Below are 27,585 nucleotides of genomic sequence, written 5' to 3' on the forward strand. Positions count from 1 at the left end.
CCTGCTGCAGCTCAGCTAATTAAATCCTATGAAAGCAGTAAGAGGGGACGCAGTATTTTCGCTGGGGACTAATAGTGTTGGTCAAATGCTGAAACTTTCAAATCAGCTACAATCATCAATCAGGGATTTCAGATATATTCATTCATGACACATGCTTGCTGAGCACACATGTAGTTTACGGTCAGTGGCGTCAAAAGTACGTAAGTGAAGAGAGAAGCTGCTAACTGGACAATAAATGCTAAAAAAAGGCACGTGTTTTAACTCATAACACTAACTGACAATAAGGAAAGTTTTCCTATTTCGGTTTAATCAGCCTGTCATTGATGGATGGACTTATGTTAGCAGACAGAAGCTAACTAGTTAGCTAACTGACGAGCCAGCACACCAGCATCATGATTGAGGGGCATGATAATTACACCTCAGCCTGCAGCATTCAGCTGTCTGTCCGGTTTGTTTTCATGGTCCAAAAACAATGTTATAAGATCTTGTACTAACGGTAAGAGCTCTCAGTCCTTTGATCCAATTGTTTGGATTGCCTCTCTGACTGAACCTTGCCTCGGACGCGAACTATTGATTTTGCTCACTCCCTGTCGGCACTGACACTGGTGGATTGTCTCCTGTTGCCTAAGGGCTGTGGGGGGTTGTGGCATTAAAATGCACAACATTTCATTTTAGTGTAATTATTAAAGTTGATTTATTAATAGATGAGGCTTTTCAGCACCAATTGATCAGGCAGCAGCTCCTGGAAATGGTGTGGTTTCATGAAAAGTTTCATTATCAGCTGTGCTGTTTCTTGGAAGAAGTTACTGCACATAAGAACATGCATAATATGGCCTCCAAATGGCAGTTCAGTTGGGCTTTGCATGTTCATGTTTTATAGCTGTAGTTGAATAAATAATCTTCAATGTTGAGGATTTTCAGAGGGGAGTTTCAGACCAGAAAATGAAAGAAATACAGGAGAGTGAACACTTACTGACACGACAGATAATACCTGGGTTATTCTGGCATGTAAACATCACTGTCTCCTACCCCATAAAAAGCAGTCAGTGGAAAGAGGTTCGGTGCATATGAATTAATCACATCTAGCTGTATCACTTCCTATGTATATATATTTTGAGCCTATTGCTACAATCTGGCTCAGAGTCAGCACGCTGGCTTTTACAAATCACACTGCTGTCCCCAGTTTGTGTAATTAGTTTAGTGTTATTGCATTCGCATGGAACAGAGGGTGTAAAATGTGTTATTGCTTTTTAACTGAACACAGTGGGTAAAGTAATGTGCTCAACATGATCAATAAATCATATCTGAACACATCAACTCCCTGCCAACTGGAAAATGAAGCAGTGGTTGGGCCTCTGCTTGCATATGAAATAAAGGTACGAAAGGTGTGTGAGTGTGTGTTTATGTATACAAAATGTCTATTTAAAGAATAATATGCAAACAAATTGTGTATTTTGTCATACATCTTGTCAAATGAGTGCTGTACAATAATGCTGTAGTGCATGGATTTGCATCAAAACATGACCGAATCCTTTCCTTTTATCTTTCAATATAATAATAATAATAATAATAATAATAATAATAATAATAATAGGCAGCAGCACTGCACCTGATGTACAGCTTTGTATGCCTTAACAAACATCTCATTGCTTGTCCTGTGCTCCTCTCCTCCTACACTGTGGGTGGCAATAGCAGTTGTTCCACTTTGTAAAAACCCCCTGCAGTTCACTAATCATGTTGACCGCCGGCTACCAAATTAAAGCTGTCACTGCCACTGCTGGACGCTGTTGGTCCGAGCAATGTGGTTTCCAACGGATAAATGGCTCCACAACAAGGGGCCTTTCCTATCATCGTCTGTCAAACCAATAATGACTTCATGTGAAGATTGTGTGAATTCATATTTAGGTAGATTTTCCTGTTTTTTTTATTCAGATTGAGGAATGATGTCAACTGTGACTACAGGTGGTTGCATTAGTGATAGTGTGGCTTCACTGTAATGGTACCTGGTTCACAGAAATTCCCCCTCAGCTGCCTGTTAAAAATGTAATGGGAGCTATAACAGACAGTTTCTACAAACACATATCTTTGCAGAATCACAGTTGTCAGAGGACAAGATTTTATTGCAGCAAACCTTTTGGTCTCTGTCAGATGAGTACCTGCTCAGTAAGATTCATGCTTTAGGTTTTTCAAAGCTTTGTACTTCACTGCCATTATTTATTTGACAAAACACAAAGCCAAAAAGAAATAAACATGTTCAACATGAGCTGCAGCAGGTGCTGCTGATCATCAGTCCTTGTTAAATTGATCATCAGCAGGTGTACAGACCTCTATAAAAACAGACGTTTTGGAGGTTTGCTGTTCTGGAACATTCAGGTGTGTGTTAACACAATGACAAGAGAGAAAGACATAAACAATGGTGTTAGAGAAGCTACTGTTGCTGCACATCAATCTGGAAAGACCTATAAACCCAATTCAAACTATTGAGAGAGAATGTTTCCACTTGTGAGAAAGATTATTCACAAGTGGAAACATTCAGTCTTCACAGGAGTGGGCGTCCCAGCTAATTCAACCCAAGATCAGAGAAATACAAAAAAACCCAAGAGCTACATGCCAGAGTCTACGGACCTCACTGAGCATGCTCAGTGTTAATGTGTCAGCACAATTAGAAGAAGACTGAACAAGTACAGTTAGTTTGAAGGGTTACCAGGAGAAAGACTCTTCTGTCTAAAAAGCACATGGAAGCAGGACTGAGGTTCACTAAACTGCATCTGAACAAAGAACAAAACTTGTGGAACAATGTCCTCTGGACACATGAGACCAAAGTGGAGTTGTTTGGTCTTAATAATCACCACCATGTCTGCTGAAAACCAAACACAGTACCAAACACTTCAGTGCAGTGAGAGCCCAGAAACATCGGCCATCACCCCCAGAGGCTAAGTCATCAGTCATCAGGTGATAGGCTGACACAGCTTCAACCTTAAATATTATCAAATTAGTTGAAAAAAAAACAACCTGAAGATCTTGCCCGTGAATATCTGGTTTGCATTTCCAAGTCTTTGAACACACTCTCTGACCTCTACAACATTAGCATACACTGAACCAAACATAAAACAAATAAACAAACAGTAGACATCTGTACTGTTAACATTATTACACTGAATCATGTTGTGAATTTGCTGGAATACTGAAGAGCACCAGAATACACAAAGGACAACAGTAGGAGGTATAATTTGATGAACGGCACTGATCACTGATGCTGTGCATACATTGTGAGGTATCATAACCATGCAGCTTGTTTAAAGCATGGATGAAATCATCAATACTGTTGTAAACTGAGAGGCTGACTGCATATGTGAAGGGATTCGAGAGCCAAATATAAAGGTTTCCAAGTTTATTACTTTGGTATTAAAGCCTCACACTGCAAGGCACTGCTCTCTCTTCATTTTGAGCTGAGTGTATTTGCCATAATGCAGCTGTGAATGCAGCTTAAATCCTACATAATAAAGTTTAATACAGTCACAAAGCTCTAGGGCTAGGTATCCCCCAAGCAAACGCACAGTATATCAAAATAAGCATATTTAAATCATTTAAAAGTTGTTGAATGTGCAGCTCTCCAACAAGTTCAGTGAGCCTAAAAAGCTCCCCTGAGCAAGCCCCTGTCTCTGCTATGTAGAGATAGAAAGAAGAAAAAGATTAATATTCCACAGAAAAAGGTCTGTAAATCACAGCATAGCTAACAGGGCAGCTCCAGCTTTAAATAAAACACAAATGTACAACAACATGGTGCAGTAAAGGGATTTAATTTAGTACATATCTGTTCATTTCCCCTGCAATTAAACCCCCATTGGAGTCCTCTAGCAGCTCATCTATATTAGAAAAATGCCTTTTGTGAAAAGATGATGCTGCAACCCATTAGTCTATCCACAGGCACATAGAGGGCAGAGAGAAGAGTGAATATTGGGTCACACTTTTGATGAGCAGCTCGGCTGCAACTGTGTGTTTAAATATGCTTTTAAAAATGCCACCTGAGTTGCAGTGTAATCACACACAACAGAACGTGCATACATGTACACACAGGTATATGTAGCGATAGCGGAGATGTCTGCCACCCACACACAGGCACCTGGTACAAAAGCAAAGTTGCAAAAACTCCCAGGCTATCTTCACTCCCGTCTTCCTGTTAAAATATTGCTTAATGACAGAGCGGGGGAGAGGAAGATTTTAATTAGCCAGCAGAGGAAGCTTCATTAAATCTCTCTGTTGGCCTCTTCCGTCCTGCCAGGCGATGTCCTGATGCAAAACTCTCACTGCCATTAGGTAAGACTGTGTAGTGACGGCAGAATCAGAGGAATCTTCTACCCAGCTTGATGCTACTGATTGTTTGACAATTTCCATGACATATTTTTGAACTGTCAATGCTTAGTAGTAATATGACAATCTTTTATCTATAATTAGAAGTTGCTAAATTAATCTGTGCTTTGAAAAATAATTCAAAATACCCATTTCATTTACTTCATTTGTACTGCCAGTTATGGCTTAAAGCCTAAAATGCTTTGTAAAGGGACAGGCATAATTTCAAAGACTCAGAGACTCTCGGGTGTTTTATATTTTTTTTTTAAATTTTTAATAAAATGTATTCTCCTCTGATGTATTGCTTTAGGAAATGATCACTTAAAGTTAAAAGATTCTTAGTTAAAAACATGTTTAACATATGAACACATCTTCTTAAGTTAGCATGCTAACCAGTTAGCTATGGACTTTACTATCACCACTGTGTAAAGGAAAGTGCTCTTCTTCTCCTCATGTTGGTCGAGTGCTTTCATTTACACAGCCTATAATTCTATTCTTTGTCCATCAGTTTGATGGCTAGCACGGACCTCTTCTAACGCTTCAGTTTCAATGTACATATATGGTCAATTGTGATGTGAGGCTGGCTATCATCAGCAAACTGTGATTGGTTGTCCAAGAGATTACCCAGTATGTTGGTAGTTGGATGATTTCTGAATGAATGCAAACAAAAAAAAGGCTGAAACAATAATGATCCTCTTCATGGAAAAAAGGTATTACACATTTTTTGTACCTTTAATCTGTACTCTATAAATTAGTCTCTTCTAGTATCCAATGATTCCACCAACAGTGCAATCTAACATTTATTAGACCTTGTTCAGTCAACAGCCGAAATCTGATCAGCCAATCATGTGGCAGCAACTCGATACAAAAATAGATCAGATCAGATTCAAGATTCAAAGATTCAAAGTGTTTATTGTCATATGCAATATATATAAATATAAATACAATACAATACATAATAAATATTGGTGAAGACAACCTGCTGAAGCTCAAAGAATGGCACAGAAAGGGAAAAAAAGTGACTTTGAACATGACATGGTTTTTGGTTTGACTGTTTCATACACTGCTGTTGTACTGGGGATTTCACACAGAACCATCTCTGGCTTTTTACACAGAATGGTCGGAATAAAGGAAATATCCAGAGAGCAGCATGTTGATGCCAAAGGTCAGAGGAGAATAGTCACGCTGGTTGGAGCTGATGAAAAGATAATAAAGGACTTGGTCTAACCAAGGTCTGCAGTTAGAGCATCTCACATCCAGCCTTAAAGGAGATGGGTTTCAGCAGCAGAAGAACAAGAAACTAAGGCTACATTACAATGGTGGACCCCTAAGCAAAGAATCTTAAACTAGCAAACAGTAAACATGACAATGATTTCATTGCACTCAAATGTCCTCCACAGTCAGCAGGCGTGGATGTGCAGGCGACAAAACTACTACTACTAATGATGTTAATGATGCTGTCATGCCAGTATGCGAAATACCTGAGTGATATTTTAACCACTACTAGCAAGGTGTACCTAATAAAGCAGCCATGAGTATACACATATATATATACTCCTATTTCATTTTTAAGGTTTTAACTGCCAAATTTGTGATTTCTAATGACATGACTGTGCATAACTGATAATATAAAAAAGGTCCTCATTAAAATACAGAACAATTGCACTTCACACAAACATGCCTATGAAGTAAAGCGGAAAAACGCAGCTCCCCTTATAACAAAGATCTATTTTTCAGAGACGCTAATTGAAAAGCGACTCTAAGAGAAATGCCAGTTATAAACTTGCTATGTTTCAGTCTGGCCAATTAAAGAGCCTAAGCCATAAGTAGTGCAAAAGTAAATAAGATGGGTTGTATAAGGAGGATGAGCAGTGGAGTATAAGTAACAACCAAATTATAAAGGAAATAGGCATGAGCTCATTTTTACTTACACACTCATAGATAAATACGAACCCATCTGCCACTGCTTTCTTTATGTGCTCCTATAGACGGCATAAACACCTCCCTCATCTGTCAGCAGCACAATACACACACGCACTACCTCCTCCTCCTACCATAATCCTGCCTCTTCTTTATTCCTCTGCCAGCCATCACAGTATATCACTTTATCCCTCCTTCAAAGCTCCCGAGAGACCGCGGTTACAGAGAGAAAAGTGAAATGAGAAATTCCCATTGCCACCTAATTGCATGGCCAAATCGATCCTGTAATAGATTCCTTCTCTCTGACATCCAGTCTCACTGACAACACTATCAGACAGACAAATCAGAACACTGAGTGTGCTTCTGGTTAAGTGTGTGTGTGTGGGCCCCTCAGTCTTCAACATGGCAGGCTTCGGATGGCCAGATATCTGTCTGATTGCTTAGAAGTAGGAGAAACTCAGATTGAGGTTGTGCAATATGCGCTTTCTTCCCTGCTTTGTTGGAGATGAGCTCAACTGTGGGCAATCTTATACTAAACAAAGAAAAAAAAGGTTATATGGGATAGAACAGATAGGTGTTCTGAAAGTGCTGCAAAATATATAAAAAGTTTTTAGGAATGGAAGGGAAAAGAAGGATTATCATTATAATAGTGCATTAAAAATCACAGAGATGCTGAATGGTCCAGTCGCACATATCAGGTCATATGATCTGTTTTCTCCAACTGAATGTTCTGAGCATGCAAACAGAACAATTTCAGTAAAAGCCTTAAAAATAAATCAGCTAAAGCCATCGTTCTTTTCCTTTTCCGCTGTCTTCTATCCTCGAAGCAGCTGTGGTCTCCCCCTCCTACACTCTGAAGTAACATCCTTGTGGGGAATCCCACAGGGAGGCTGCAGACCTATGCTCCCTCCTGTCTTTTTAGGCCAACAACAGACAGCCCTTTTTTCCTCCCTGCAGAGCAACCTGTAGGTGTGAGGAAACTGTCCACATAAAACTGATCAAATTGAAGTTTCTCTCTCTCTCTTTCTCTCTGTCTCTGAGCATTTTACTGGGAAAACCAGATGCTTTGAACTGTGCAACAATGCTGTTAACCAGTGCAATGAACCAAAAGTGATCCATGTAAGGCTCTGACATCTGGGCATACAGAAATAGCATAGGAAAAAAGCTGTACACTTAATGCACACTGTTTGCAGCTGTTACAGTGGCTGTAATACATTTTACAGCATTCATTTCAGTCCACAGCTAATGAGCCATTTCTCTGATTAAATACATGTACGCATCTCATTTGACATGATAATAAAAAAAGTGCATAAAATAAAAGATTAATTCTATAGTCCATTTTTTCACTGCAAAATCCAGAACAAGGACATGTAAGAAAGTAATGAATTTGGCTATGTTCCCACAGGCATGTTCACACTTATTTACATCTATTCAGCTTCTAATTATGTTTACAATCTATCTAAACAAGTAGTAGTAAAGGCATATAAACCTGATTTTGTACATGTTGTATTCTTTCTGTCACTAATGCTACCTTCATCTAGAACTGGTAGGGTAACTTGAAGGAGGTTAACCTCCTCGGATTAAGAAAGAACAATATGGGTTCTGTCCAGGTTGTAGCACAGTGGACCAGTTTATCACTTTCTCATAGATAATTGAGGGGCCCTGGGGGTTTGACAACCAGTTTACATGTGTTTTGTGGATTGGAGGAGGCTTATGACTGGGCTCCCCGAGGGATCCTGTGGGAAGTGCTTTGGAAATATAGGGTTGCCTAGGCCACTTTGTAGGCTATTAGGTCCCTCAGCACTTGTGTCTGTATACTCCTCATTAAGTTGTTAGTGAATGTTTGTTTCTGCCAGTCCACCTTGTCCCCAGTCCAGTTATGTGGTTTTTATGACAAGATTTGGAAGCATAGCAGTGGTGGGGAAGATCTCTGACATGGTGCCTGGGAGTTCACATCTCTATGTTTTGTGAGTGTCCTGCTAAAAACCATTATGGAAAGGCCTTCACCACTCACTTGAATAGTCAAGTCACTACACCTATGCATTGAGAGGAGTAAGTTAGGGTGGTGCGGGCATCTGAACAGGATGGCCCCTGGGCACCTCCCTTTAGAGGTGGACATGCCTGGTGTTCCTGCTCCCTCTGTTGCTACCTGTGATGCATTAATCGAGAAAGGAATGCATTGATCTTTTCTAAATGAACACAGTCTGTAATTTCAGCAGTACTTTTCTAATAGCTATTTTTATCATTACAAACAGCTTTAACAAGGAGTATAAGGAAAGATAAGATAATCCTTTATTAGTCCCAGTGCAGTGCCAAAAAAAAATAAATAATTTGAACTCTGCAAAAGAAGTTAATGAACTCCAAAGTGGAATGTTTACTTAAAAATTGGTCATGTACTTTAAATTGCACTCTCAGATCCAACAGTGTGTATGCTACCACAGCTCATATGATATTCAGGTAGATTTGTAGTAGCTACATATATTTTTGTTTATTTGTGGAGGGAACAAAAGCAACATGCTTAAAACACCACACATCGAAGTAGAGCTTGGAGTCTTTTGCTTGGAATTGTTGTGCTTTTTTCAGTTCAGTTTCAAATGACTAATTACACCTTTAAGAGAGTGGTGTTATTATCATACCATCTGCTGCATAGTCTGGGTGGGAGTATATGCTGGTGCAGTGAACTGGCGAACTTCTCTGTGACATCCAGGAAACAGACAGCTTAAAAGAGGAGGATAAACTATGGGAGCAGGAAGAGTGTAAGGTATGAAACATTTGTCTGTGTACTGAATGAACACCTTATTATGTGTATGTTTTGAGCAATACAAATGAGTCACTGCAAAAATGTACACAAACCAATCAACCAATCTCCTGAGACCTAGTTGAAAGGAAGCATTTTAAATAGTTTCTGATGTTGATCACAGGAAGAATGATAATAAATCTAAAGTAGTGATCAGGTAGTGTATAGGGGAATGGGATAAAGCTAAGTGTAACATTACATTTCATTGTATAAAACTTATATCTGTGCTGTAGCAATAATTATAAGGATCAGCTTTAAGATATGGTTTTCTAAGTTCTCTGTCTAGCTTAACAAATGAAGAGTTCTCTGTGTGTGTGTTTCTTCAGAGCTTCGAAACTACAGCTGCAGCAGGTATATATAGCTCTGCCATTTTTTAACATGTCGATTGAAAGGAGAGAAAAAAAACAGAACCAGCTGGCCAGTGAGTGGCCTCTTAACTGATTCTGCATGCAGGTGTGTCTGTGTCTGTGTGTGAGAGACAGCAGACAGATGGTAGTCAGCTTCAGAGGTTTGAGTCTGACCCTGCAGGGTCTTCTGATGCCCTGACACCCAAATAATGTTAATCACTTTCCGTGATCCGGTGGTGCTGCTGATACCCAGTAGAAACTTATTGTAATCCATATAACCGTGCTCTTATACAAGTCAATGAATTTTGTGTATGCAGGTACTGTGTACAGCCTGTACACAAGGTGTGATTTTAGAGATCCGTCCTCTTTACCTATCCCCTTACCCTGTTTGGTAATGGCTAACCTTACCCAGTAAAGTTTTAAAGGCTATGCGGTTTGTGGGCAGCAAGTAAGAACAAAAGAGCTTGTGTTGTCTCTGCCAGTCTACCTGTGTAACGCAGACTTTTGAGAATAGCTGATCCATGATTGGATGACATTGAGCAATATGATCCCAGGTTCTGTTTCAGCCTTTTGGTATTAACATAACCATGTGTTATATCTAGGGGATGCATTGCATTGACAAAATGTGGTGTTTCTTTTGTGAGGATGCATTGCTCAGAGTAATGGAGGACTCCACTGGTGGTGGTACACACTCTAATTGGTTGTGAACTGATTGATTGTCTCCTTCACACATCATACTTGTCCATGTTTGTATTGCATCTTTTGAAGCGTATTCTCTGGCTAACCTTGATGCTTTGGTGATGAGGTGATCTAATTAACACTTCATAGCAGGCTAATAGCCATAGCTTTGGCAGTCAACTTAATAGATACAAACACACAGATGAAATTTAATCAATAGCCTAATCTTAGAATGTATTACAATTCTATTATTCAATCAATAGTTGTGTTTTGCTAGTATAACAAAAGTTCCTAACATTTCAACATCTGTAACGCAGTGTGAAACATGAATGTCAGGAAATGGCACAAACCTGTATAATTGTAAACACTTCCATCATTGTCTTTCACTGTCATACCTTTAATACCTGCTGTCACTCTGAATGAAGACAAGGAGAATACTTTACTGATGGAGATGCAGGCAGATCAATCCCCCATAAAACAAGCTGTATTGGTTTATAAATCAGGTCGCCAGTCTCTGCCTGTGGCTGTTCAATAAGCATACATCAGCTTTAATGTAAGGAGTGGGATGAGCTGCCTACTAGCTGGAGATATTAAAGACACACAACAATGTTGGCATACAAATAAAGCACGGGATATTAGAACAAACATATGTAATGTAGAAATGGAACACAAGCTAATATATGACGAGTTATACATTTAAATTTAAAAACATGCCCATCATATGCCAATGCACACATTTTGTAAATGTACAGAAAGACTTATTGGCCTCTCTACAATGTGCGATTTTTATCAATCTTATAAGACCATTGCATGACACACTATGCGATGTGAATCTAAAAAAACTTTAGAATGATGTCAAGTGTGATGCAAGCAGATTGTACAATGACCATCTACTGAATCAGGTGAGATCAGGTTGTAGCAGCTGTCACACTGCGAGACAGTCATCCTACATTTCTGACACCGCTAGAATTTTATCTCAGTTTATCTTTGATCCCTCATCCTCATCAAGTTCTTTAGCCTAACCCTGACCAAAGTAACAGCAATCATGCCTTAACCCTGACGATCTGAGCCTGTATGTGATCAAGGTGATTTAAACCTCTCCTGGAGTAACCCAAATCTCAACCACAACCTTTACCTAACTTTAACTGCATTGGTGGAATAATGCCTAACCTTGAACCTAAAAGAACTGCACCTATGCTTGTGGATTAATCTTAACCTGAACTCAACCTGGCCTAACCAAAACCGCTACCTAAACAAAGAATATTATACTTAAGATATTAGGAGTCTAATAAATAACTCAATCCTGGCATATTGTCCAGATCTTAATCACCAAGTGAATAACACAGACCTAAAAAGGTTTTCAAATATCTGGATTGCATTGGGTAGAAAGCAAGAAATACATACTTTTATAAAAACATTCCCTCGGTAACGAAGAAATACCATGGGTATAACTAGGATGCAGAGCTGTGCCTTTTGGTGCCTTTGATTTCCTATTTAAACTGCTCAGTGGAGAGACAAAGCAGGAGAAATCATTTAGATAAATTATTTAGTTAATTATTTACTATAAAACTAAGTCTTACCCCTTAAATAGCCAATTGCAAGGGACTAAGAAAAAGTAAGGACCGCTTTACAAAAATGGCCTCATTTCAAAGGTCTAACACTCAAACTGGTTTTCACAAAGATAGATGTACAAGACACACACACACACACACCACTGCTGCTCTTCCTCATCCTCTAATTCACACACTTACACACCCGGCATTACAAAACATAAAATCCAAAGCGCTCTTTTGTCACTGTAACTGTTGGCCTTTAGAAAGCCACTCAGCATTTTTCACAGAGTTACGTGAGCTAGACATAAACCATCTGTTTTACTGGTTGCTGAAGCTTAATGGTACAAAGTGTTACATTGGGGACAAAAAATGGCAGCTATTGCTGTTCTAAAAGGCAATATTCTAACATTCTACTGATTTGTGGCCAAACACTACCACTTAAATTGCAACCTCAAGTGTACCACAGAACTCAAAATGGACATGATTTGTTAGCAACTTCAGTAACATAATTTTTCCTTTTTAACTACTATTAAAGACACTATTACAACCGAATTAATACATGCATATTTTCTCATTTCATGTTCAATGTAACATCTGAACTGGAAAACAGTGTTCGTAAACTGTAACAAGTGGCATGAAAGCATGTGACAAGAGAATATTTTGGCATTGGGTTATTAACATATTTTACTTAGGGCTCCTCAAACTCACTGCCAACTGATGTTAGATTCCTGCAATATGGGTGGAATTTCAAGCTGTGAGCAAAGAGTTGCTGTCTTGAACTCCTGTTTGCAAGTCTATCTAGTGTCATGTTTTGTGACTACATTTTGGAGCTGGAACTGGAACTCTTTGGACCCATTAATGACTGCCTATTGCACCCTTTGGGTGTTCTTTTGTCAAGCAGCCTGATATCCAAGTCACTGTCAACATCCCACTCACCTGGCAATACACAAACAAGCAACAATTCAATAGTGTGACTGCTAAAATTAAAGCAACTCAATGAAGTTTGATAGGGGTTTGATAGATTGCTCCTGGGCTCCCAGTACATTTGGATATGCAACCCCACTGTTGTAGGGGAATCTCTATTATCATGCTAATGAAAAAGGAACGGGCATATCTTGTAAACAAACAATGTCCACAGATAATCTGCTCCATGGTTTATAAACATATACTAAGGAGTTTCACTAACACAGCCTAACATAAAATAAGCTTGTGACAGAGCAGCCCCAACACTGACTGTGAAGGGAGAAACACGTTTAAATTAAACACACACACCGTATTATTCATTAACTTGTCTGATAAACTTTTAATGAAATAAATGCAGTTTTTACAAGGATCTGAACTGAAGTTACTTTTCAAAAAAAATATAAATAAGGTAAAATTATTATTACTCAGTGATAGCTAATAACTTCCTCTGCACTTGTTAATCTTAGCATTATGAAAACCCAGTTACAGCTAGTCTATTTTATCCATGTCTAACACTCTTCCCAGGCCTTAAGCCCACCTTTTAGTCTGATCAGTGATGTTGTTAGCATTAATTCTAAATTCTGAGGTCTCATTGTATGACTGAACTCATTGGAGGGAGGTCAGCCAAAGTTCAGACCTCAATCCACCCCAAGGGAGTTGGTTTCGCACCACAGAATTCTGTAGAACTGACCCAGTTCTGCTATCACTGCTTGCCGCTTTCAATAGCTGGATTAAGTCTATCCACGGGACACTTGTGCATGTGTGTGTGTGTGCATGAGTGTGTGCGTGTGTGTGCAGTTCCACCACTGTGACTAACAAGCTTGGCTGCTGCATTCTGGCAGATTGAGAGACACCTACTGCTAGTTAAAGCCTTTCGTACCCTGGGGTCGGCGGCCTGCTTCCTGCGCTGGTCATATGAGATGATAGAGGGATAGGGCAAGGAAGAGGATGAGAGCGGTGAAACTACTGTTACTGCATATGGTTTTTTTTCAACATATAAAAAATATAGACTATTCAATATATGAACTGAGTTTACCAATGTTTTAGATAAAATGGATGTTTGATTATATAGAAGGAGAGCATACCTCATATTTTGAACAAATCCCGAAGGATTTGCAAAACATTGAAGTGTCCCTAATATTTGTTGTGTATCAAAGTCTGATTAAATGTATTTCTCAGTGCCACAGGGCTCCATTGTTGTACAAAAACCATTACACATAAGAGTGAGCCACACAGACTGAATAATATTTCTCAGCTCTATAGTTTGTTTAGAAACAGGCCCATGGATTAATAACACCTTAATTCCTCAGGAGAGCATTCCCTATCACCCAAGTTTAAATTAAAAATGTCCCGGCAGCTTTTATAAGGCCTGAGACATGCTCTATAGTGATTACTTTAGATTGCATTGTTTAAATGTGTGCAATCAATTACCACTGTGATGTGACAAAAACCCAAGGCAATTTCTGCTACTACATTGGGTTTGTTTCCTGACACCAAGACTTTAAATTGACACATTTTAAATGTTTGTTTTTATTATTATTATTATGGGCCATGCTTTCTTTTTCTATTCTATACAAAGAATTAGTCTGGTCTCTGTGGATTGGAGTTGGATTTCTAAGGGGAAGTAGCAACGGATGCAGAATAAACTGCCACTGAACACACTTTGGTTGACATACAACCAATCAGAGAGGGTATGTGATGTAGGCAGAGCAACAACTAGTATCAACAAAAGACATCAAAAATGGAGTGCAGTGGAATGGGTACACCAGTGAGTGTTGAATGGATTGCTGGTTTTGCTATAAAACTCGGAAATCCAAACTGTTATAAGCAATTCTGCGAATATGATGCAAGCCATTACATAAAGAATTGTACTAAGTGGAACTAACTCACGGGGAGGGATTTTAGACCCATTTCTCAAATACAATTTTCACAGAGTGAATGGGTATGGGTGGCTAAGCTTCGTCAGGCATAAGTTTCATGCAAACAAGAACAAGGGCGATGCTGCCTGCTCATCTGTGTCACACTACACAATGCAACAAAATTGGAGCCCTGGAAGTAATCAACAGTATATTTAAGAAGTCACTGTCTAGCTCATAGCATTGTCCAGCATATTTCCTATGGAAAAGTGACTCTAGTATGAGAGCATGAGATGGCTAGACCTCTCTATGTGGCCTCCTCAATACATGAGAACTTGGGTTGCAGGATCTGTGAGTCAAGAAGTTTCTGGTTCATCCCATCAGCATGCATGTGAAAAAAAAACTACAGCTACCTTCAAAAGCACACATCTCCCTAATGAGAACTGCTAATAAATGATTCATTTGTAGCATGGTACATAAAACATGTATGTTTTAAGTATTGGACACAAGAGTATTAAGTCTTTTACTTTAAGCCTGTAGTGTAAACAAGCTGCCACTGAGTCATCATTGATGGTGAACCCCCAGTAACCCCTGTTTTTTTCTGCTCCTTTTTTCTACTTGCGAGCTGTCTCCAGCTTCTGAAATGTACTTTCATTTTTGACAAGTCTGCTCTTCAGTCGTGGTCTGTGATGTGCTATCTGGGCCATGTCATACTATACATACCCTTTAATGACTAATTCAGTCTCTTGGCTTATGTACTAAAATAGAACACACACACACACACACACACAAGTAAAAAGAGAAATCAATTGAAATGTTGCAATGTCTGACAGGACTGCGCTCGAGGAGAAAAAAAAAAAAACATCAGACGGTGTCGCACGCTTTTGTTTTCTGACAGAGAGTGTGTGTGGTGTTGAGACAGGCAGAAGCTGGATGTATGTATGCAGGGTGCCGGTACGTTGGGGAATTTATTTTTTTCAACTGTCTTTGATCACTTTCGAGCTTTGAAGTAACTCTCAGTGAAGAGGGGAAAAAAGCCAAGCAGAAGTCACCGCAAGTTCACATTGCAACTAGGACTCACCAAAAAAAAACTGCAATCTGCATAATTTATTCTTTAAACTGTTAAAAACGCGAAGAGATGAGATCTCTAGGTACCCAACAAACCCACCCCCTGCTTGACAACCCCAATTAAACATACTCCCTCTCCACATTTGTTCTCAATTACAGATTGAAGAGAGACGACATGAGAGCTTCTAATTTTCATTAAGTGACTGATTTAAAGTGAGACAGAGGAAGGTACCAACGCCAATCTGCAGAACTGCAATTAATATATAATGTAAATGAGCAAACGGGGCAGCTGTGAGGCAAAACTACACTCTTGATGTTGATATGAATCTTCTACACCTCCATTAATACAATGGTTTACAGATATATTTTCTGTTCTTTGACAATCTATTTGTAACAAAAAAATATGAGTGAATAAGTCTGTATGAAATGACACAGTAGTCATTTCTTGAGTGGTAAACTTTTTCTTTTTCTCAGCGTAGTCAAAAATACTGTGAACAATATTTTTAGGCCGTTAAAAAAAGTGTGGCAAGAGATGTTAAACATCTGGCTGTCGAGAGTACCAAATAAAACCGGTAGAGACATGATAAGGTCAGGCCCTTTAATTTGTACATTTTCAGTTCATCCTCAGCAGGATATTTTAGTCCATAAAAATGGAACATGTTTATACTTCCTTAGCTATATCCTATAGCTATACCTAGAAGAGTTGTCATGATAGTATCTTAAATAGGAACCATGGAACTTACAAGAAATGGGGTAACAAAACAGGAAACAAGACGATCTAGCACAAAGGGGAACACGGGACCTAAATAGACAAGGTGAAACACATTAGGGCAGGGCAAACAATCACTAAGGCGGGAACACAGGCGAAGTAAAACACATGGACAAGCAAGGGAGACAAAACTTTCAAAGTAAAATAGAAAACATGACCAAACCAAAGGAACATAACACAGACAGCCAGAAACAACAACAGAGGGAGCACCAACCAATCCAGAAAAAACCCAAATTACAAAAAATACCAAGGCAACCAGGAATTCAATTTTTCAACGCATGGAAATAATCAAAAAACAAGAAACAAATAAGCAACCAAAGTACCAAATCATAACAGCCTCCCCAGAATGCATTTTTGGGGGGGCAATGTGATCATATTATTTGTTAGCATAAACTGGTCAAAGTGTTATCAACTAGATGTGTGACGTTTTTTTTCTGAGTGTGTTGCGTTTCTTCATTGTTCTACTGAGATGTCTGTTTTACCTATAGAAGACTTCGGTGAACCAAGCTAGGCTAAGAAATTAGCAAAACAAGTTTTGAAAAACAAGTTTTCAGCCTGCCCCTATTGCTTTTGGTCTGTGCAACTCAGCTCCTCTAGCATTTAGGCTCTTTGCATGTATTTGTATTATCTCTTCCATTTAATGAATTTAGGTGGACTTGGGTGCGGGCGGCAGTGGTTAGCACTGTGGCCTCACAGTAAGAACCTCCTGGTTTGATTCTGACTAAGGGTATTGTGTGTGGAGTTTGCATGACGCTGTGCCTACGTGGGTTTTCTGCAGATTTCTCCCACATTCTAAAGATGTGCTTGCTAGGTTGGGTGACTCTAAATTGCCCGTAGATGTGAATGTGAATGGTTGTTTGTCTGTCTATGTAAGCCCTGCGATGGACTGGCAAGCTGGACAAGATGGACGGACAGCATGTTGTCTCGCGACTTCACTCTGGGATATCCGCTAGAGACTGAATTCTACTTTGCTCCGATGCCAGTGTTTGTTTCCAAATCCCTGCCAATCAAAAGGGGTTCAGAATTTTACACAGTTCCACCAATCATCATGTGCATCGGACATTCAGCGTCCGACTGTGCACTCAAAATCATTGGAGAATACAATAAAATGTTTTACTATTATTATTAATACATAAAAAAGATTGTCATGAAGGTATGGGTTTACCTTCATGGCAATCTTATTCTAGGATGCTTAACAGTCCATATTAGACCATTTATTGTAAGAAATGTTAGAGGGAGCTCAGCTTCCCTTAGATCCCCATAGATCTCCATAGATAGCTCCTCACTGCACCACCCTGCCTCCCAGAAGATGGATGGATGGACCACAAACATGGCCACACCAGTAGCTTTCCACAGGTACTCAAAACACTCTTCAGAGTGAATGTTGACTGCTGTACTCATTGCCTGTGGTTGTTGTTGTATTCCCTGTCTGAGAGGTTTGCTACAAAGGCTGATTTATACGGCATTGACTAAGCCTTACCTGGTTTTGCAGCAGTAAATTTTGTTACTCTTAATACTTTCATTTTATTACATTTTAATCTTCATTTTATTTAATTTATTATTCAATTAATTTTTGCTTTTATTCACATATTATTTCCAAAACCATGTATTTGTGGCATGATATGGTGTACAGTGGTCCCTTGTTATTCGCAGGAATTACGTTCCAAAAATAACCCGCGCAAGCCACGAAGAACCCGCGCAAGCCGCAAAGTAGTCATTATTTTTTACAGTTATTATAGATGTTTTAAGGCTGTAAAATCCCTCACTACACACTTTATACACCTTTCTCAGGCAGGCATTCAGATTTCACACTTTTCTCTCTTGTTTAAACACTCTTAAAGTTAAAACCGTAGAAAAATAAGTCCAGTATAGAATGAAACCAAAGATCAAGTTTTCAGTGCACATTTTGTACTGTCGATTGACAATAGTCTACATCCAATCAGGATGCAGAACACATTGCGCTGTGAAAAAAAAAAAAAAGCATGCAAAATTGCACAAAAAAAACATCCTTGAAACTGCAAGGCTGTGAAAGGTGAACCGCATTATAGCGAGAGATTCTTGGAAATCCCTAATTCCTGTACAGGTGCTCTGTATTTTTTTCTCAGTGAAAGCTTTTTTCTGAGAAACTATCCAGCATACCTCCTCATGTACTTAAGTATAATGTACTTATTTATAAGTTATAAACTTTTGACCTCATCTTAAAGAGATGACCTGTGACCTATGAAGCCTATGCCCTTGTGACCTTTCATTAACTGTGTATGGCTCTGTTATGACTTTCTCAGGACAGATAACAAAGGGTATAAGAAGTGAGCTGGTCAGAGAAGACCTTGAGTATTCCAGCAGAGACTTCTGTCTGTGTATGTGACTGCTCCTTCTTGCAGGAATAAAAGCACCGGAGTGATTAACAGTTAATTTTCCTGGGTTTATTCCTAACAGTAAGTCTGTGGCTTAAAGGTAGTTAGTAGTTAAAAATGCTTAGTAACACTAGTTTTTAATCGTACGTTTTACAAAAGTAAATGAAAGCTGTAGTTGTGTGTGGAAAGAAAGATGAAGACAAGGCTTCTGTGTTTGAGCACTGGGAACATTACATCACACTGTGCAAATAATAAATGGATTTCTTTGTTTGTATAATAAATTAACATTGCCACTGAGTAATCTTAAAGAGCAAACCAACCATGTAAAATCATTCATTATTCCAGGTTATTCAGGTCTAAATGATTTTTACAATCTGACAAAGCTAAGACAGGTTTTAGACCCGGGTAATATCAGCCCTTCACTGTGTAACTGAACATAATGGCACGTGCCAGGCAGGGGTTTATTTCACTAAAACCTTTTTGAAAGTACTGTACATCACTTTTGCAATGTACCGTACTGGTTTGATTTGAAATGATGTCTAAATATTGTTTTTAATTTTCAGTCATTATTTAGCGTGCATGTTGCGTGTGTGCAGTGACAGAGTAGATGCTAGGGCTGATAGCAGCTATTTAAACTGGGCATAATTCAAACCACAACAAGCCTTTAGCAGGGAAACCTCACGCCTTTTATTGCTACACAGAGCTTCATGACGACTTGGGGGGGGGGGGGGGGGGGATCAGCATTAGCATACCAACTGTGTCAAAGAGCATTCAGTTTTATTCTTGGTGAAAGGCAATACAATGACAGTGTAGACAAACAGCCAGGCATTCACATTTAGCCTTGCTGTATGTTTTTCAATTTACAAAGTCTGTAAACAAAATGTCGTTTTTCATATAACTGTTAGCAACCCAGCATCAAGTGCTGTCCCAGAAACACTACTCCAAACATAATGGACTGATTTAAACAGTTTGGGGCTAGTTAACCTGCCATCATCCCTGTCTAGTAACGCTACTCTGTACATCTGTTTAATGTTGCAGACACATTGTATGCCAAATTTACATTACACATAATAAGAACTGGAACTGTGCTGCCCTTAAAAATGCACTGTTTCTGAGTAAAGTTGGATTTTATTTTTGTTTTTCATTTGATCAGTGTACAATCCACTACAGGGGTACATACACACTCTGTTTCCCTTCCTCTCGCTCCCTCGCTCTCTATCTCTCTCTCTCCAGACACAACCAATTAAGGCTGAAGGGCCACGCTTGTTAAACTAAAACCATCCTTTTCTGAAATGTCACAGTGTGTCCCCGCCGCGTGGCCTGTCTGTAAACAGCTTTGTTGCTGATGCTGGCCCGAACCCCCCCGATGTGTCTCCTTGCGTGTGTTTGTTAGAGCGTGTTTTGTGTGAAACTGTTGTCTCTTGCATTAACACACTGTGTTGTGAATGCTCGAGTGCATTATGGGGCTGTGTGTGTGGGGTTGACTGTGACACCAGGTGGTTTGGTGTGTCTGCGTTCCTGTGTGTCTTTGCCTGCATGTGATTCATGCATGTCTTCGCCTCCGCCGCCCCCACCAACCTCTTGTCCAAGCATGTGACATCTCATTTGGTGGACTGACAGGCTGAAGGATATGTGCTGTAACTGTTGTCTGACTGTCTTCATGCTGTAATTGGAAATGTCTTATCAGTAAAACTTTCGTCTAGATGTTTATACCGGCAATGCTATTTAACATTACCACACAGCTGTTCTTTTTACCTGTCCAATTACCTATGTACAGCTCACCTCAGAAACTTGATGGACAATTGATTCCATGTGGTAATTGTGTTACAAACATAAAACAACACTTGGATTAAAATATTTACAGATACATATGTCTCAACATGTTGCATTATTTTTATCACTCATGTGTTTGTGGCTCAGCATTAGTTTAAAATCTAGAAGAGTAGTTAGTTTGTTGAGCCGGACACAGGGAAGATCCACTTTAAAACAAACAGGAGCACGCATATATATAAATATACCCACACAAACACGCTACATTATTCATAGCACTGCTGAAAGCTCTCACACAGAGCCCAGCAAACACAAACACACAAACCTGCTGTAAAACACTAAGTGATAACAGCATCAGCTAGATTGTCTTACGCTGAGAGAGAACGATGTGGGAAGGTGGATCGAGAGAGACGCACACTGAGAGACGGAATATGTGTGTCAATCACTCAGAGAGCAAAGTGTCGTCTTGCATTAACAGCAAGGGTGGCACTTATTGATGTTTTTGGTCTCTGTGTATGTTGATGAGAGGGTGTGTGTGTGAGTAGACCTGTATTTAAATGGACATAAAGCCTATTAGTGTTGTAGCTGGGAGAGGGAGTGGGTGAGCATGCATTATAGCATTATTAAATAATAGCATGCTATAATAAACAGCCTGTGTGCAAACAGAAATATTAAATATTTATATGGGGAAACAGCAGTTTATAAATACAATCTTTCACTTTGCAGTATAAATGTTGACTTGCATGTAAAAAAATGTAAAATGTTACAGTGCAGACTATAAAACAAAGTGCTGGTTTTATACTCCCAAGAACAATTGTTAGCACCTTACATGAGAAAAAGCATAGACAAAACTGCCTAATGGAGATAAATTGGTTGCTTTAAAAATAAGTACCATTTAAAGGCAATGTGCATCCCCCTATGAGTAACTGGCACATAAGGTTTATTATCAAGATATCAGATATTCATGAAAATTTGATTAAATTGAAATGACTATGTCTAATGTTTAGATTGTTTATTTCATTTTGCACATCTACCTCACCATTGATTATAGGTTTGTGTATTTTATTTTATTTTATTTTTCCTATACCTCTGTATTTATATTTAAATTTACAACAAACAAACACAAAACAACATTTTGAGTCTGTGTAGGTCCTTTACATATGGCAGAATTGACAATGAAGTTGACTTTGGAAAAGAAAAGAATCAATATTTGGGCAGTTACAAAACAAGAGAAAAATAATAAACCCTTGCATTTCAATAGGGCTCTCGCATGTTTAATGCTCGGCCCCTAATAAGGGTGATAAATTTAAGGCTAACAGTGGCAACCGATCACACACCAAGCTGTGTGCTAAATAAATAATGAGAACCAGGAAATGTCCACATACCCTAAAGTAGGCATAGCTTACCTGAAAGTTTCACTAGTTTGGGCTGAACGTTGTAGCATAATTAGGCTAATCCATCCATCCACTGTTTAAACCCACTTTAGGGTCATGCCCATGTGTAAATAGGCAAGAGGCAGGTTACACTTTGGACAGGTCACCCATCATGGGGATAACAGAGACTAACAAGTAGTCACACTTAAACTCACACCTTCGGCCAATATAGAATTCCCAGTTAACCTAAAGTCATGTCTGGTATGTGGGAGGAAGCTGGAATACACTGAGAAAACCCTCACATGAAAGAGGAATGTCTCCAAACTCCACACAGGAAGGCTCCCTCCAGACATAAACCAGAAAACGTTCTTGCTTTCTGGTGGTTGTGCTGAACCATTTGAACCACTCTGCCTCCCTTGCCTGCTAATAATAAGAAGCCTAATTATAAGAAGGGGTGCAATTTGGGTCAAAATAGCCCTACATCTCAACCATAACAATGGAAAAAGCCCTTTTAGCACCACAGTCTAAGGGTCAAGTCATTTGCATTTTCCAAAGGATGCAGCACAAAAACTGCAGACACAGTCTTTGTGTTATTCCCGAATTTTGCCTTTAATAATTGTTCTTAACTCATTGATTTTTTACAGTAAAAACTTACTTGAATACTGGAGTATGGGAGTATGGGTGGAGATCAAATGAATCCAGTAAGAATTTGATGTGTTATTGCCATCTGTTAACTAGAAGGATAGTGTGAAACCATTAGCAGGTAAGTGTATAACATTAACTGCATTTCAGTATATACTCCAAATTCAGTGTGATGATGTGGTCATGCAGTATTAAACCTATCTTCTGTTAAAACAGAGAATGTGATCATCTAACAAAGAAGAATCTAAACCCAGAACAATCTACAGATACATCGATGAGGCATGTGTAGAGCAGTGAGAATGGGCATAGAAGTTATTGTAAGGTGCTAGATTGACATCAGTCTTACTGCACATTCACACTCCAAACTTCACCCAGTAAATGGATGAGAGACTGCTGTGACCAAAATGACTGGGCTTGAATCAAAGAAAAAAAAAAAAAGGATTTGGCTTCAGCTGGGTGGAGAGCGTGTCTTTTATTCTTACCTCAGTGAAGCTCAAGCCTTTATTCAGACTTCAGACAGCCTGTCTTTTCTCTAGGACAAGTTGGAACTGGAGTGTTTGTCACATATCTGTATCTGGACTTGTGCTAGTGGTAAAAAGGATTTTAAAAAGTAAACTGTAGAAACAAAATGATGAGGGTTGGAGAACTTTGGCTGACATCTTTATTTTATGGTTAATCGCACAGAAAACTGAAGCATTAATTACATAAAGATAATTAAACATTTAGCCAGTAAAACGTTTTTAACTTTGTAATAGCTTTAATTTCTGTAATTTCTTCAGTTAGTCTTTACTTTTACTACTACAGTTAATACACGAATTGAAACTTTAAAACCTGCATCATAATTTAAGCAACCAGTTATGGGCAAAAAACCCTTATCAACAATAATAATAATAAAAAAATATAACAACATCCTGCTGTCTAGTCAAGCAGCGCAGCTTTTAAATTGAGGATTGAAGCATAGGCTTATCTAGCCAGCCACCTCAGTCTTCTCCTTCAATGCCCAAGGTGCTCCTGTGGTACTGCGGAGGCTTTTAATAAAGAATCCTGTTTGAATCCTGGAACAATGAGCAGGAGCTGCATTTCAGGGCTGACATTGCAGTAAAATGCCATCACATTGCCCAAAGGGCTAAACTTAACCCAGCTGTGAAATCTGCTTCTGAGAGAGCGAGGGGTGGAGAAGAAGGAAGGGAAGGAGGAAGTTACTTATTGTAATTATTGTATCTGTGGGGCAAAACGAGACACTGATAATTGCCCATGCTGTGTATGTTTATATTTCTACAGTCATATTCAAAAGTTACTACTACTTTTTATTATTTATTTATTTTGTTTGTGTCAAAAAACATAATAAAAATCAACCGGTCATAGCAGGTCTTAGTATTAGGCAAATACAATAGATAAATACCATAGATAACTAACATATAACTTTTTTAAACAATTCCCTTATTGATTTAGCAGCAAAGATGCAAAAAAAACATGTAGACAATACTAATTAGGACAATGCTGCTTCCATAGGATTTACAATTAGATCCTGGCTAGCGTTTATACCCATTGTTAAGCATGGTGGTAGATGGATAATGATTTGGGCTTGCAGGTATGTGGCTGCCATCAGTCTGACAGTTAAGAAATGACAACCCATTTTACCTCTTGAATGTTGATCAAAGTCCAAAAACAAAACAAGGTAAATAACTTAACAGTGCCATTTATATGTTACATGATATATCTAATGTATGCAGCACAGCCAAAAGCCACAGGGCAGACAGCAGGGGGAACCACAGCGTGCCTTATCTCTTAGATAAATAATAAGCCTGTAAATCTTTCTTAAAGTCTCTTATGATCAGACTGATTTTGCCATCTGTTTTTTTCTGACTTATTCTGTCATGCAATTATCATACAAGTGTAAAGAATAGAAATATTAACAGAACAGGCATGAATGACGGGACCATTCTAGAATAGACTGATTCAATCACAGCTGCATTCTCACCCCTGGCCTCTTTGATTGCGATGCAGCTGCAAGTGCACCTGGGAAGCCTTGCTGACCTATGTCACAAGATGAATCGTAATCAACCGTACAAGGACATCTGGTTCTGGATGGTGGGAGAAAACCAGCGACTGTGTTGAAAGCACACAGAAGAGCAAGGCTGCAGTTTGTTGTCATGCTGGATTGAAGGGACATTTTTGGAAGGGAACAAAAATGCATTTTGCCATTCAATTTGTGCTAATACTTCTACTTTGTTGTACATCTTGTTCATGCTGGTAAAAATTTCTCATTTTCTTGATGTAAATCTCACAGCTGGATGCAGAAGCAGTAACCTGTGTCTTCTCATAATAAACCGTATATTTAAGGCATTTATTTAGTGAATTGTGCCATTTTCATCTTAGCCAACATATTTTAGCAGTTTTAAGTACTTAAGGTACCGTCTAGATTTATCTATTTACTGGGATAGATGCCATAGACATGTGAATCTGTTGACTTGACACCAGGCCTTGAAGAGAAGTTGCACTGGACCTTCTTGAAGGTAGCCCCCTAGTGTGTGGTGCTGCCAGCGATAACCCAGAGCTCATATCAGAGAGCTGAGGATCAAAATGCTACCGAGCCATCTGTCACAACCTCAACGGGACAACAGGTGGTGGGCTACTGATATACACAACAACATACCTGCATCTCACACACACACACACTCTCTCTCTCTCTCTCACACACACACACATACTCTCAATGATCTGTATTTCCCCCATACACAGGAAAAGTAAAACAACAAACACCTGGGAAGACAGCATTAAGCCACTAAAACCAAATTAACACTTGACATTTGCATGTATGGCTCGTGGATACAACCTGAGTCCATCACATTCTCATTCCTTACCCTTTGTATAGCATTTGTGCTACCACAGAAGGCCATTACATACAGTGCAGCTAATTCAAAAAATCTACATTTGTAAAAACTGAAAAAAGGACAATGGAGTTAATTTAGACACACACATGCAAGCTTCTACAGCTATCCTTTTGAGGACATTCCTTGACATAATGCATTCCCTTTACTCTAACTCTAGCCTAAACCTATCAGTAACCTTTACCCTAAAACCAAGTCTTAACAGTCTAACAGGAGGTCGTCACAAAGATAGCTGTACAAGCACACACACACACAGCTTTTAACAGCACCAGTGAAGCTGTCTGCTAGCTAAACACACAAAACCTCTAGCATTATCTCATCTTAATCTCCAGAGAGTTTGCAGCTAGTGATAATAGAGTGAGAGAAGGAAAATGAAGGGTGAGCGGTGAGGAGAAATAAAGAGGGGTGGTAAAATTGAAAAAAAAAAAAAAAAAAAAACTTTGATGCTTGAGAGCACATCACTCTGAGAGAGTGTGTACATAGTCTATAGGGGTTTAGGGATAAATGGACATGCTCACTATTATAAAAGACTTTTGTTGTTATCTAAAACGTGTGCACTAATCAATTCATTTCACTCAAAGCAGAGAGAGCTGTCAGGAGTCAGTCAGTCAAATAAATCCAGGAGGAGCTATGGATCCTCAAACAACATTTTGCTTTGCAAAAATGAGTTTGAAGTAGTCAACAACAAATGCAGCATGCAGACAATGCCAGTCAAAGATTACACCGAGACGCAACAACTTCCAAGTTTGTTCAACATTTCAAAGATCTGTAATTACAGCTGGCAAGATGTTGCTTCAACCTTCTGAGTAGTGCTGGCAAGCTAATGCTCAGCTAACATTAGTTTATTGCTACTGCATGGACGTGTTATGTGTACCATCCAGTTCATATGTTACTGCAAAATGGAAAAAGAGCACATCTTGCTGCCCCCCCCACATCACAACCTGAATGATGTAGACACACAGACAGATGCATGCAGAGGATGCAGCCTACTGTGCATACTTTGATTATCAACACACAGTCTCGGCAAATTTAAAGTAGCCAAAGCATCAAAATATATTCTGTCCCAATATTTAAAGCAGTACACAGTAAAATTAACATGAACTCACTGATAAGGTATTGATAATATGAGGAGCATATGTTGATGTTACAGTGAGTTTTCATATTACGGCCTTGTCGTGTACAAATGACCGACAAACCTTTAGTCTTTTATAAATGCATTGTAGAAGAGGGCCCTAAAATACCAGACTAGACGTGATATTGTGATACTTATCATAGAGCTATAGAAATGAAATGTCAGCATCTTTTACAAATTTCAGTTTCAGTTGGACTTTTACACAGTTTTGTACATTTTGTGACTTTATTTGTGCTTGTTTTATCAAATGCTTGACAAATAAGCGTAGATTTAAAAAGTATACATGATCTGTCATTTAAATTTAATATAATATTACCATAAAACTTCAAATAATAGCCGAATCCCGAACTGACGCCGGTCCCGTTTACAGGCCCGCTCCGATTATAGATTAGGCAGCTAGTTCAGCTAGTTCTGGATGGCTTTTCTGTCCCAAATATAAGCAGGGACAATTTTTCGATTTAGGCAAATTAAGGCCTGGGCTATTAAATTTTACGGTACTCAGTTGTTAAAAGGGCTTGCAATGACTCGCAAATTAAAGTTTAGGAATTTGGACTAGACTCTGACTTATCAATATTGACTCAGGACTTGAGGACAAAGACTTGAGATTTACTTGAGTTGGTCCCACCTCTGTGTTGTTAAAATGAGATGACACAAAGCATCGCAGATACAATACCAGTCATTTCATCTATTTATTTAGCTTATCTATCTAACTGGATGCATGAATACTTCTGCCATATATATCAATAGATAGGAATTCACTTGCTGGGTACACTATCTTACTGAATGTCTTTCCAGGATGAAAAAAGAGAGCAGTGGATGCAAGAGATTCTCTCCCTGCAATTCACCTCAATTCACACACAGCAAATAGTTCTAAAAAATAATGTAATATTCACTTTCAGGTTGTAAATCAACCACTTTATATGAGGCTGCTCAGGACCCACCCAAGCAATAATGACAAAACAAATCCAGCCAGACAGCGTCAAATAAATAACACAAGTCAGAGGCTGGTATTTTCCATTATCCAAAGCATTTAAGTAGCAAAGAACACATAACCTTGATCCAAGGCCTTGTTCATCAACATTTTTTTCTACCCAGTTCTGAATGACTAGGTAGAATTCTCTC

General features: G+C 38.9%; 1 protein-coding gene across 1 annotated transcript in view; it reads right to left on the bottom strand.

The window, feature by feature from the left end:
- epha6 (eph receptor A6) overlaps positions 1-27,585 on the bottom strand; it is a 163,601-nt gene that overhangs the window by 88,763 nt on the left and 47,253 nt on the right. The gene's annotated exons all lie outside the window — the stretch shown is intronic.

The sequence above is a fragment of the Parambassis ranga genome, chromosome 21, assembly GCF_900634625.1.
Source record: "Parambassis ranga chromosome 21, fParRan2.1, whole genome shotgun sequence".
NCBI classification, from domain to species: domain Eukaryota; kingdom Metazoa; phylum Chordata; class Actinopteri; family Ambassidae; genus Parambassis; species Parambassis ranga.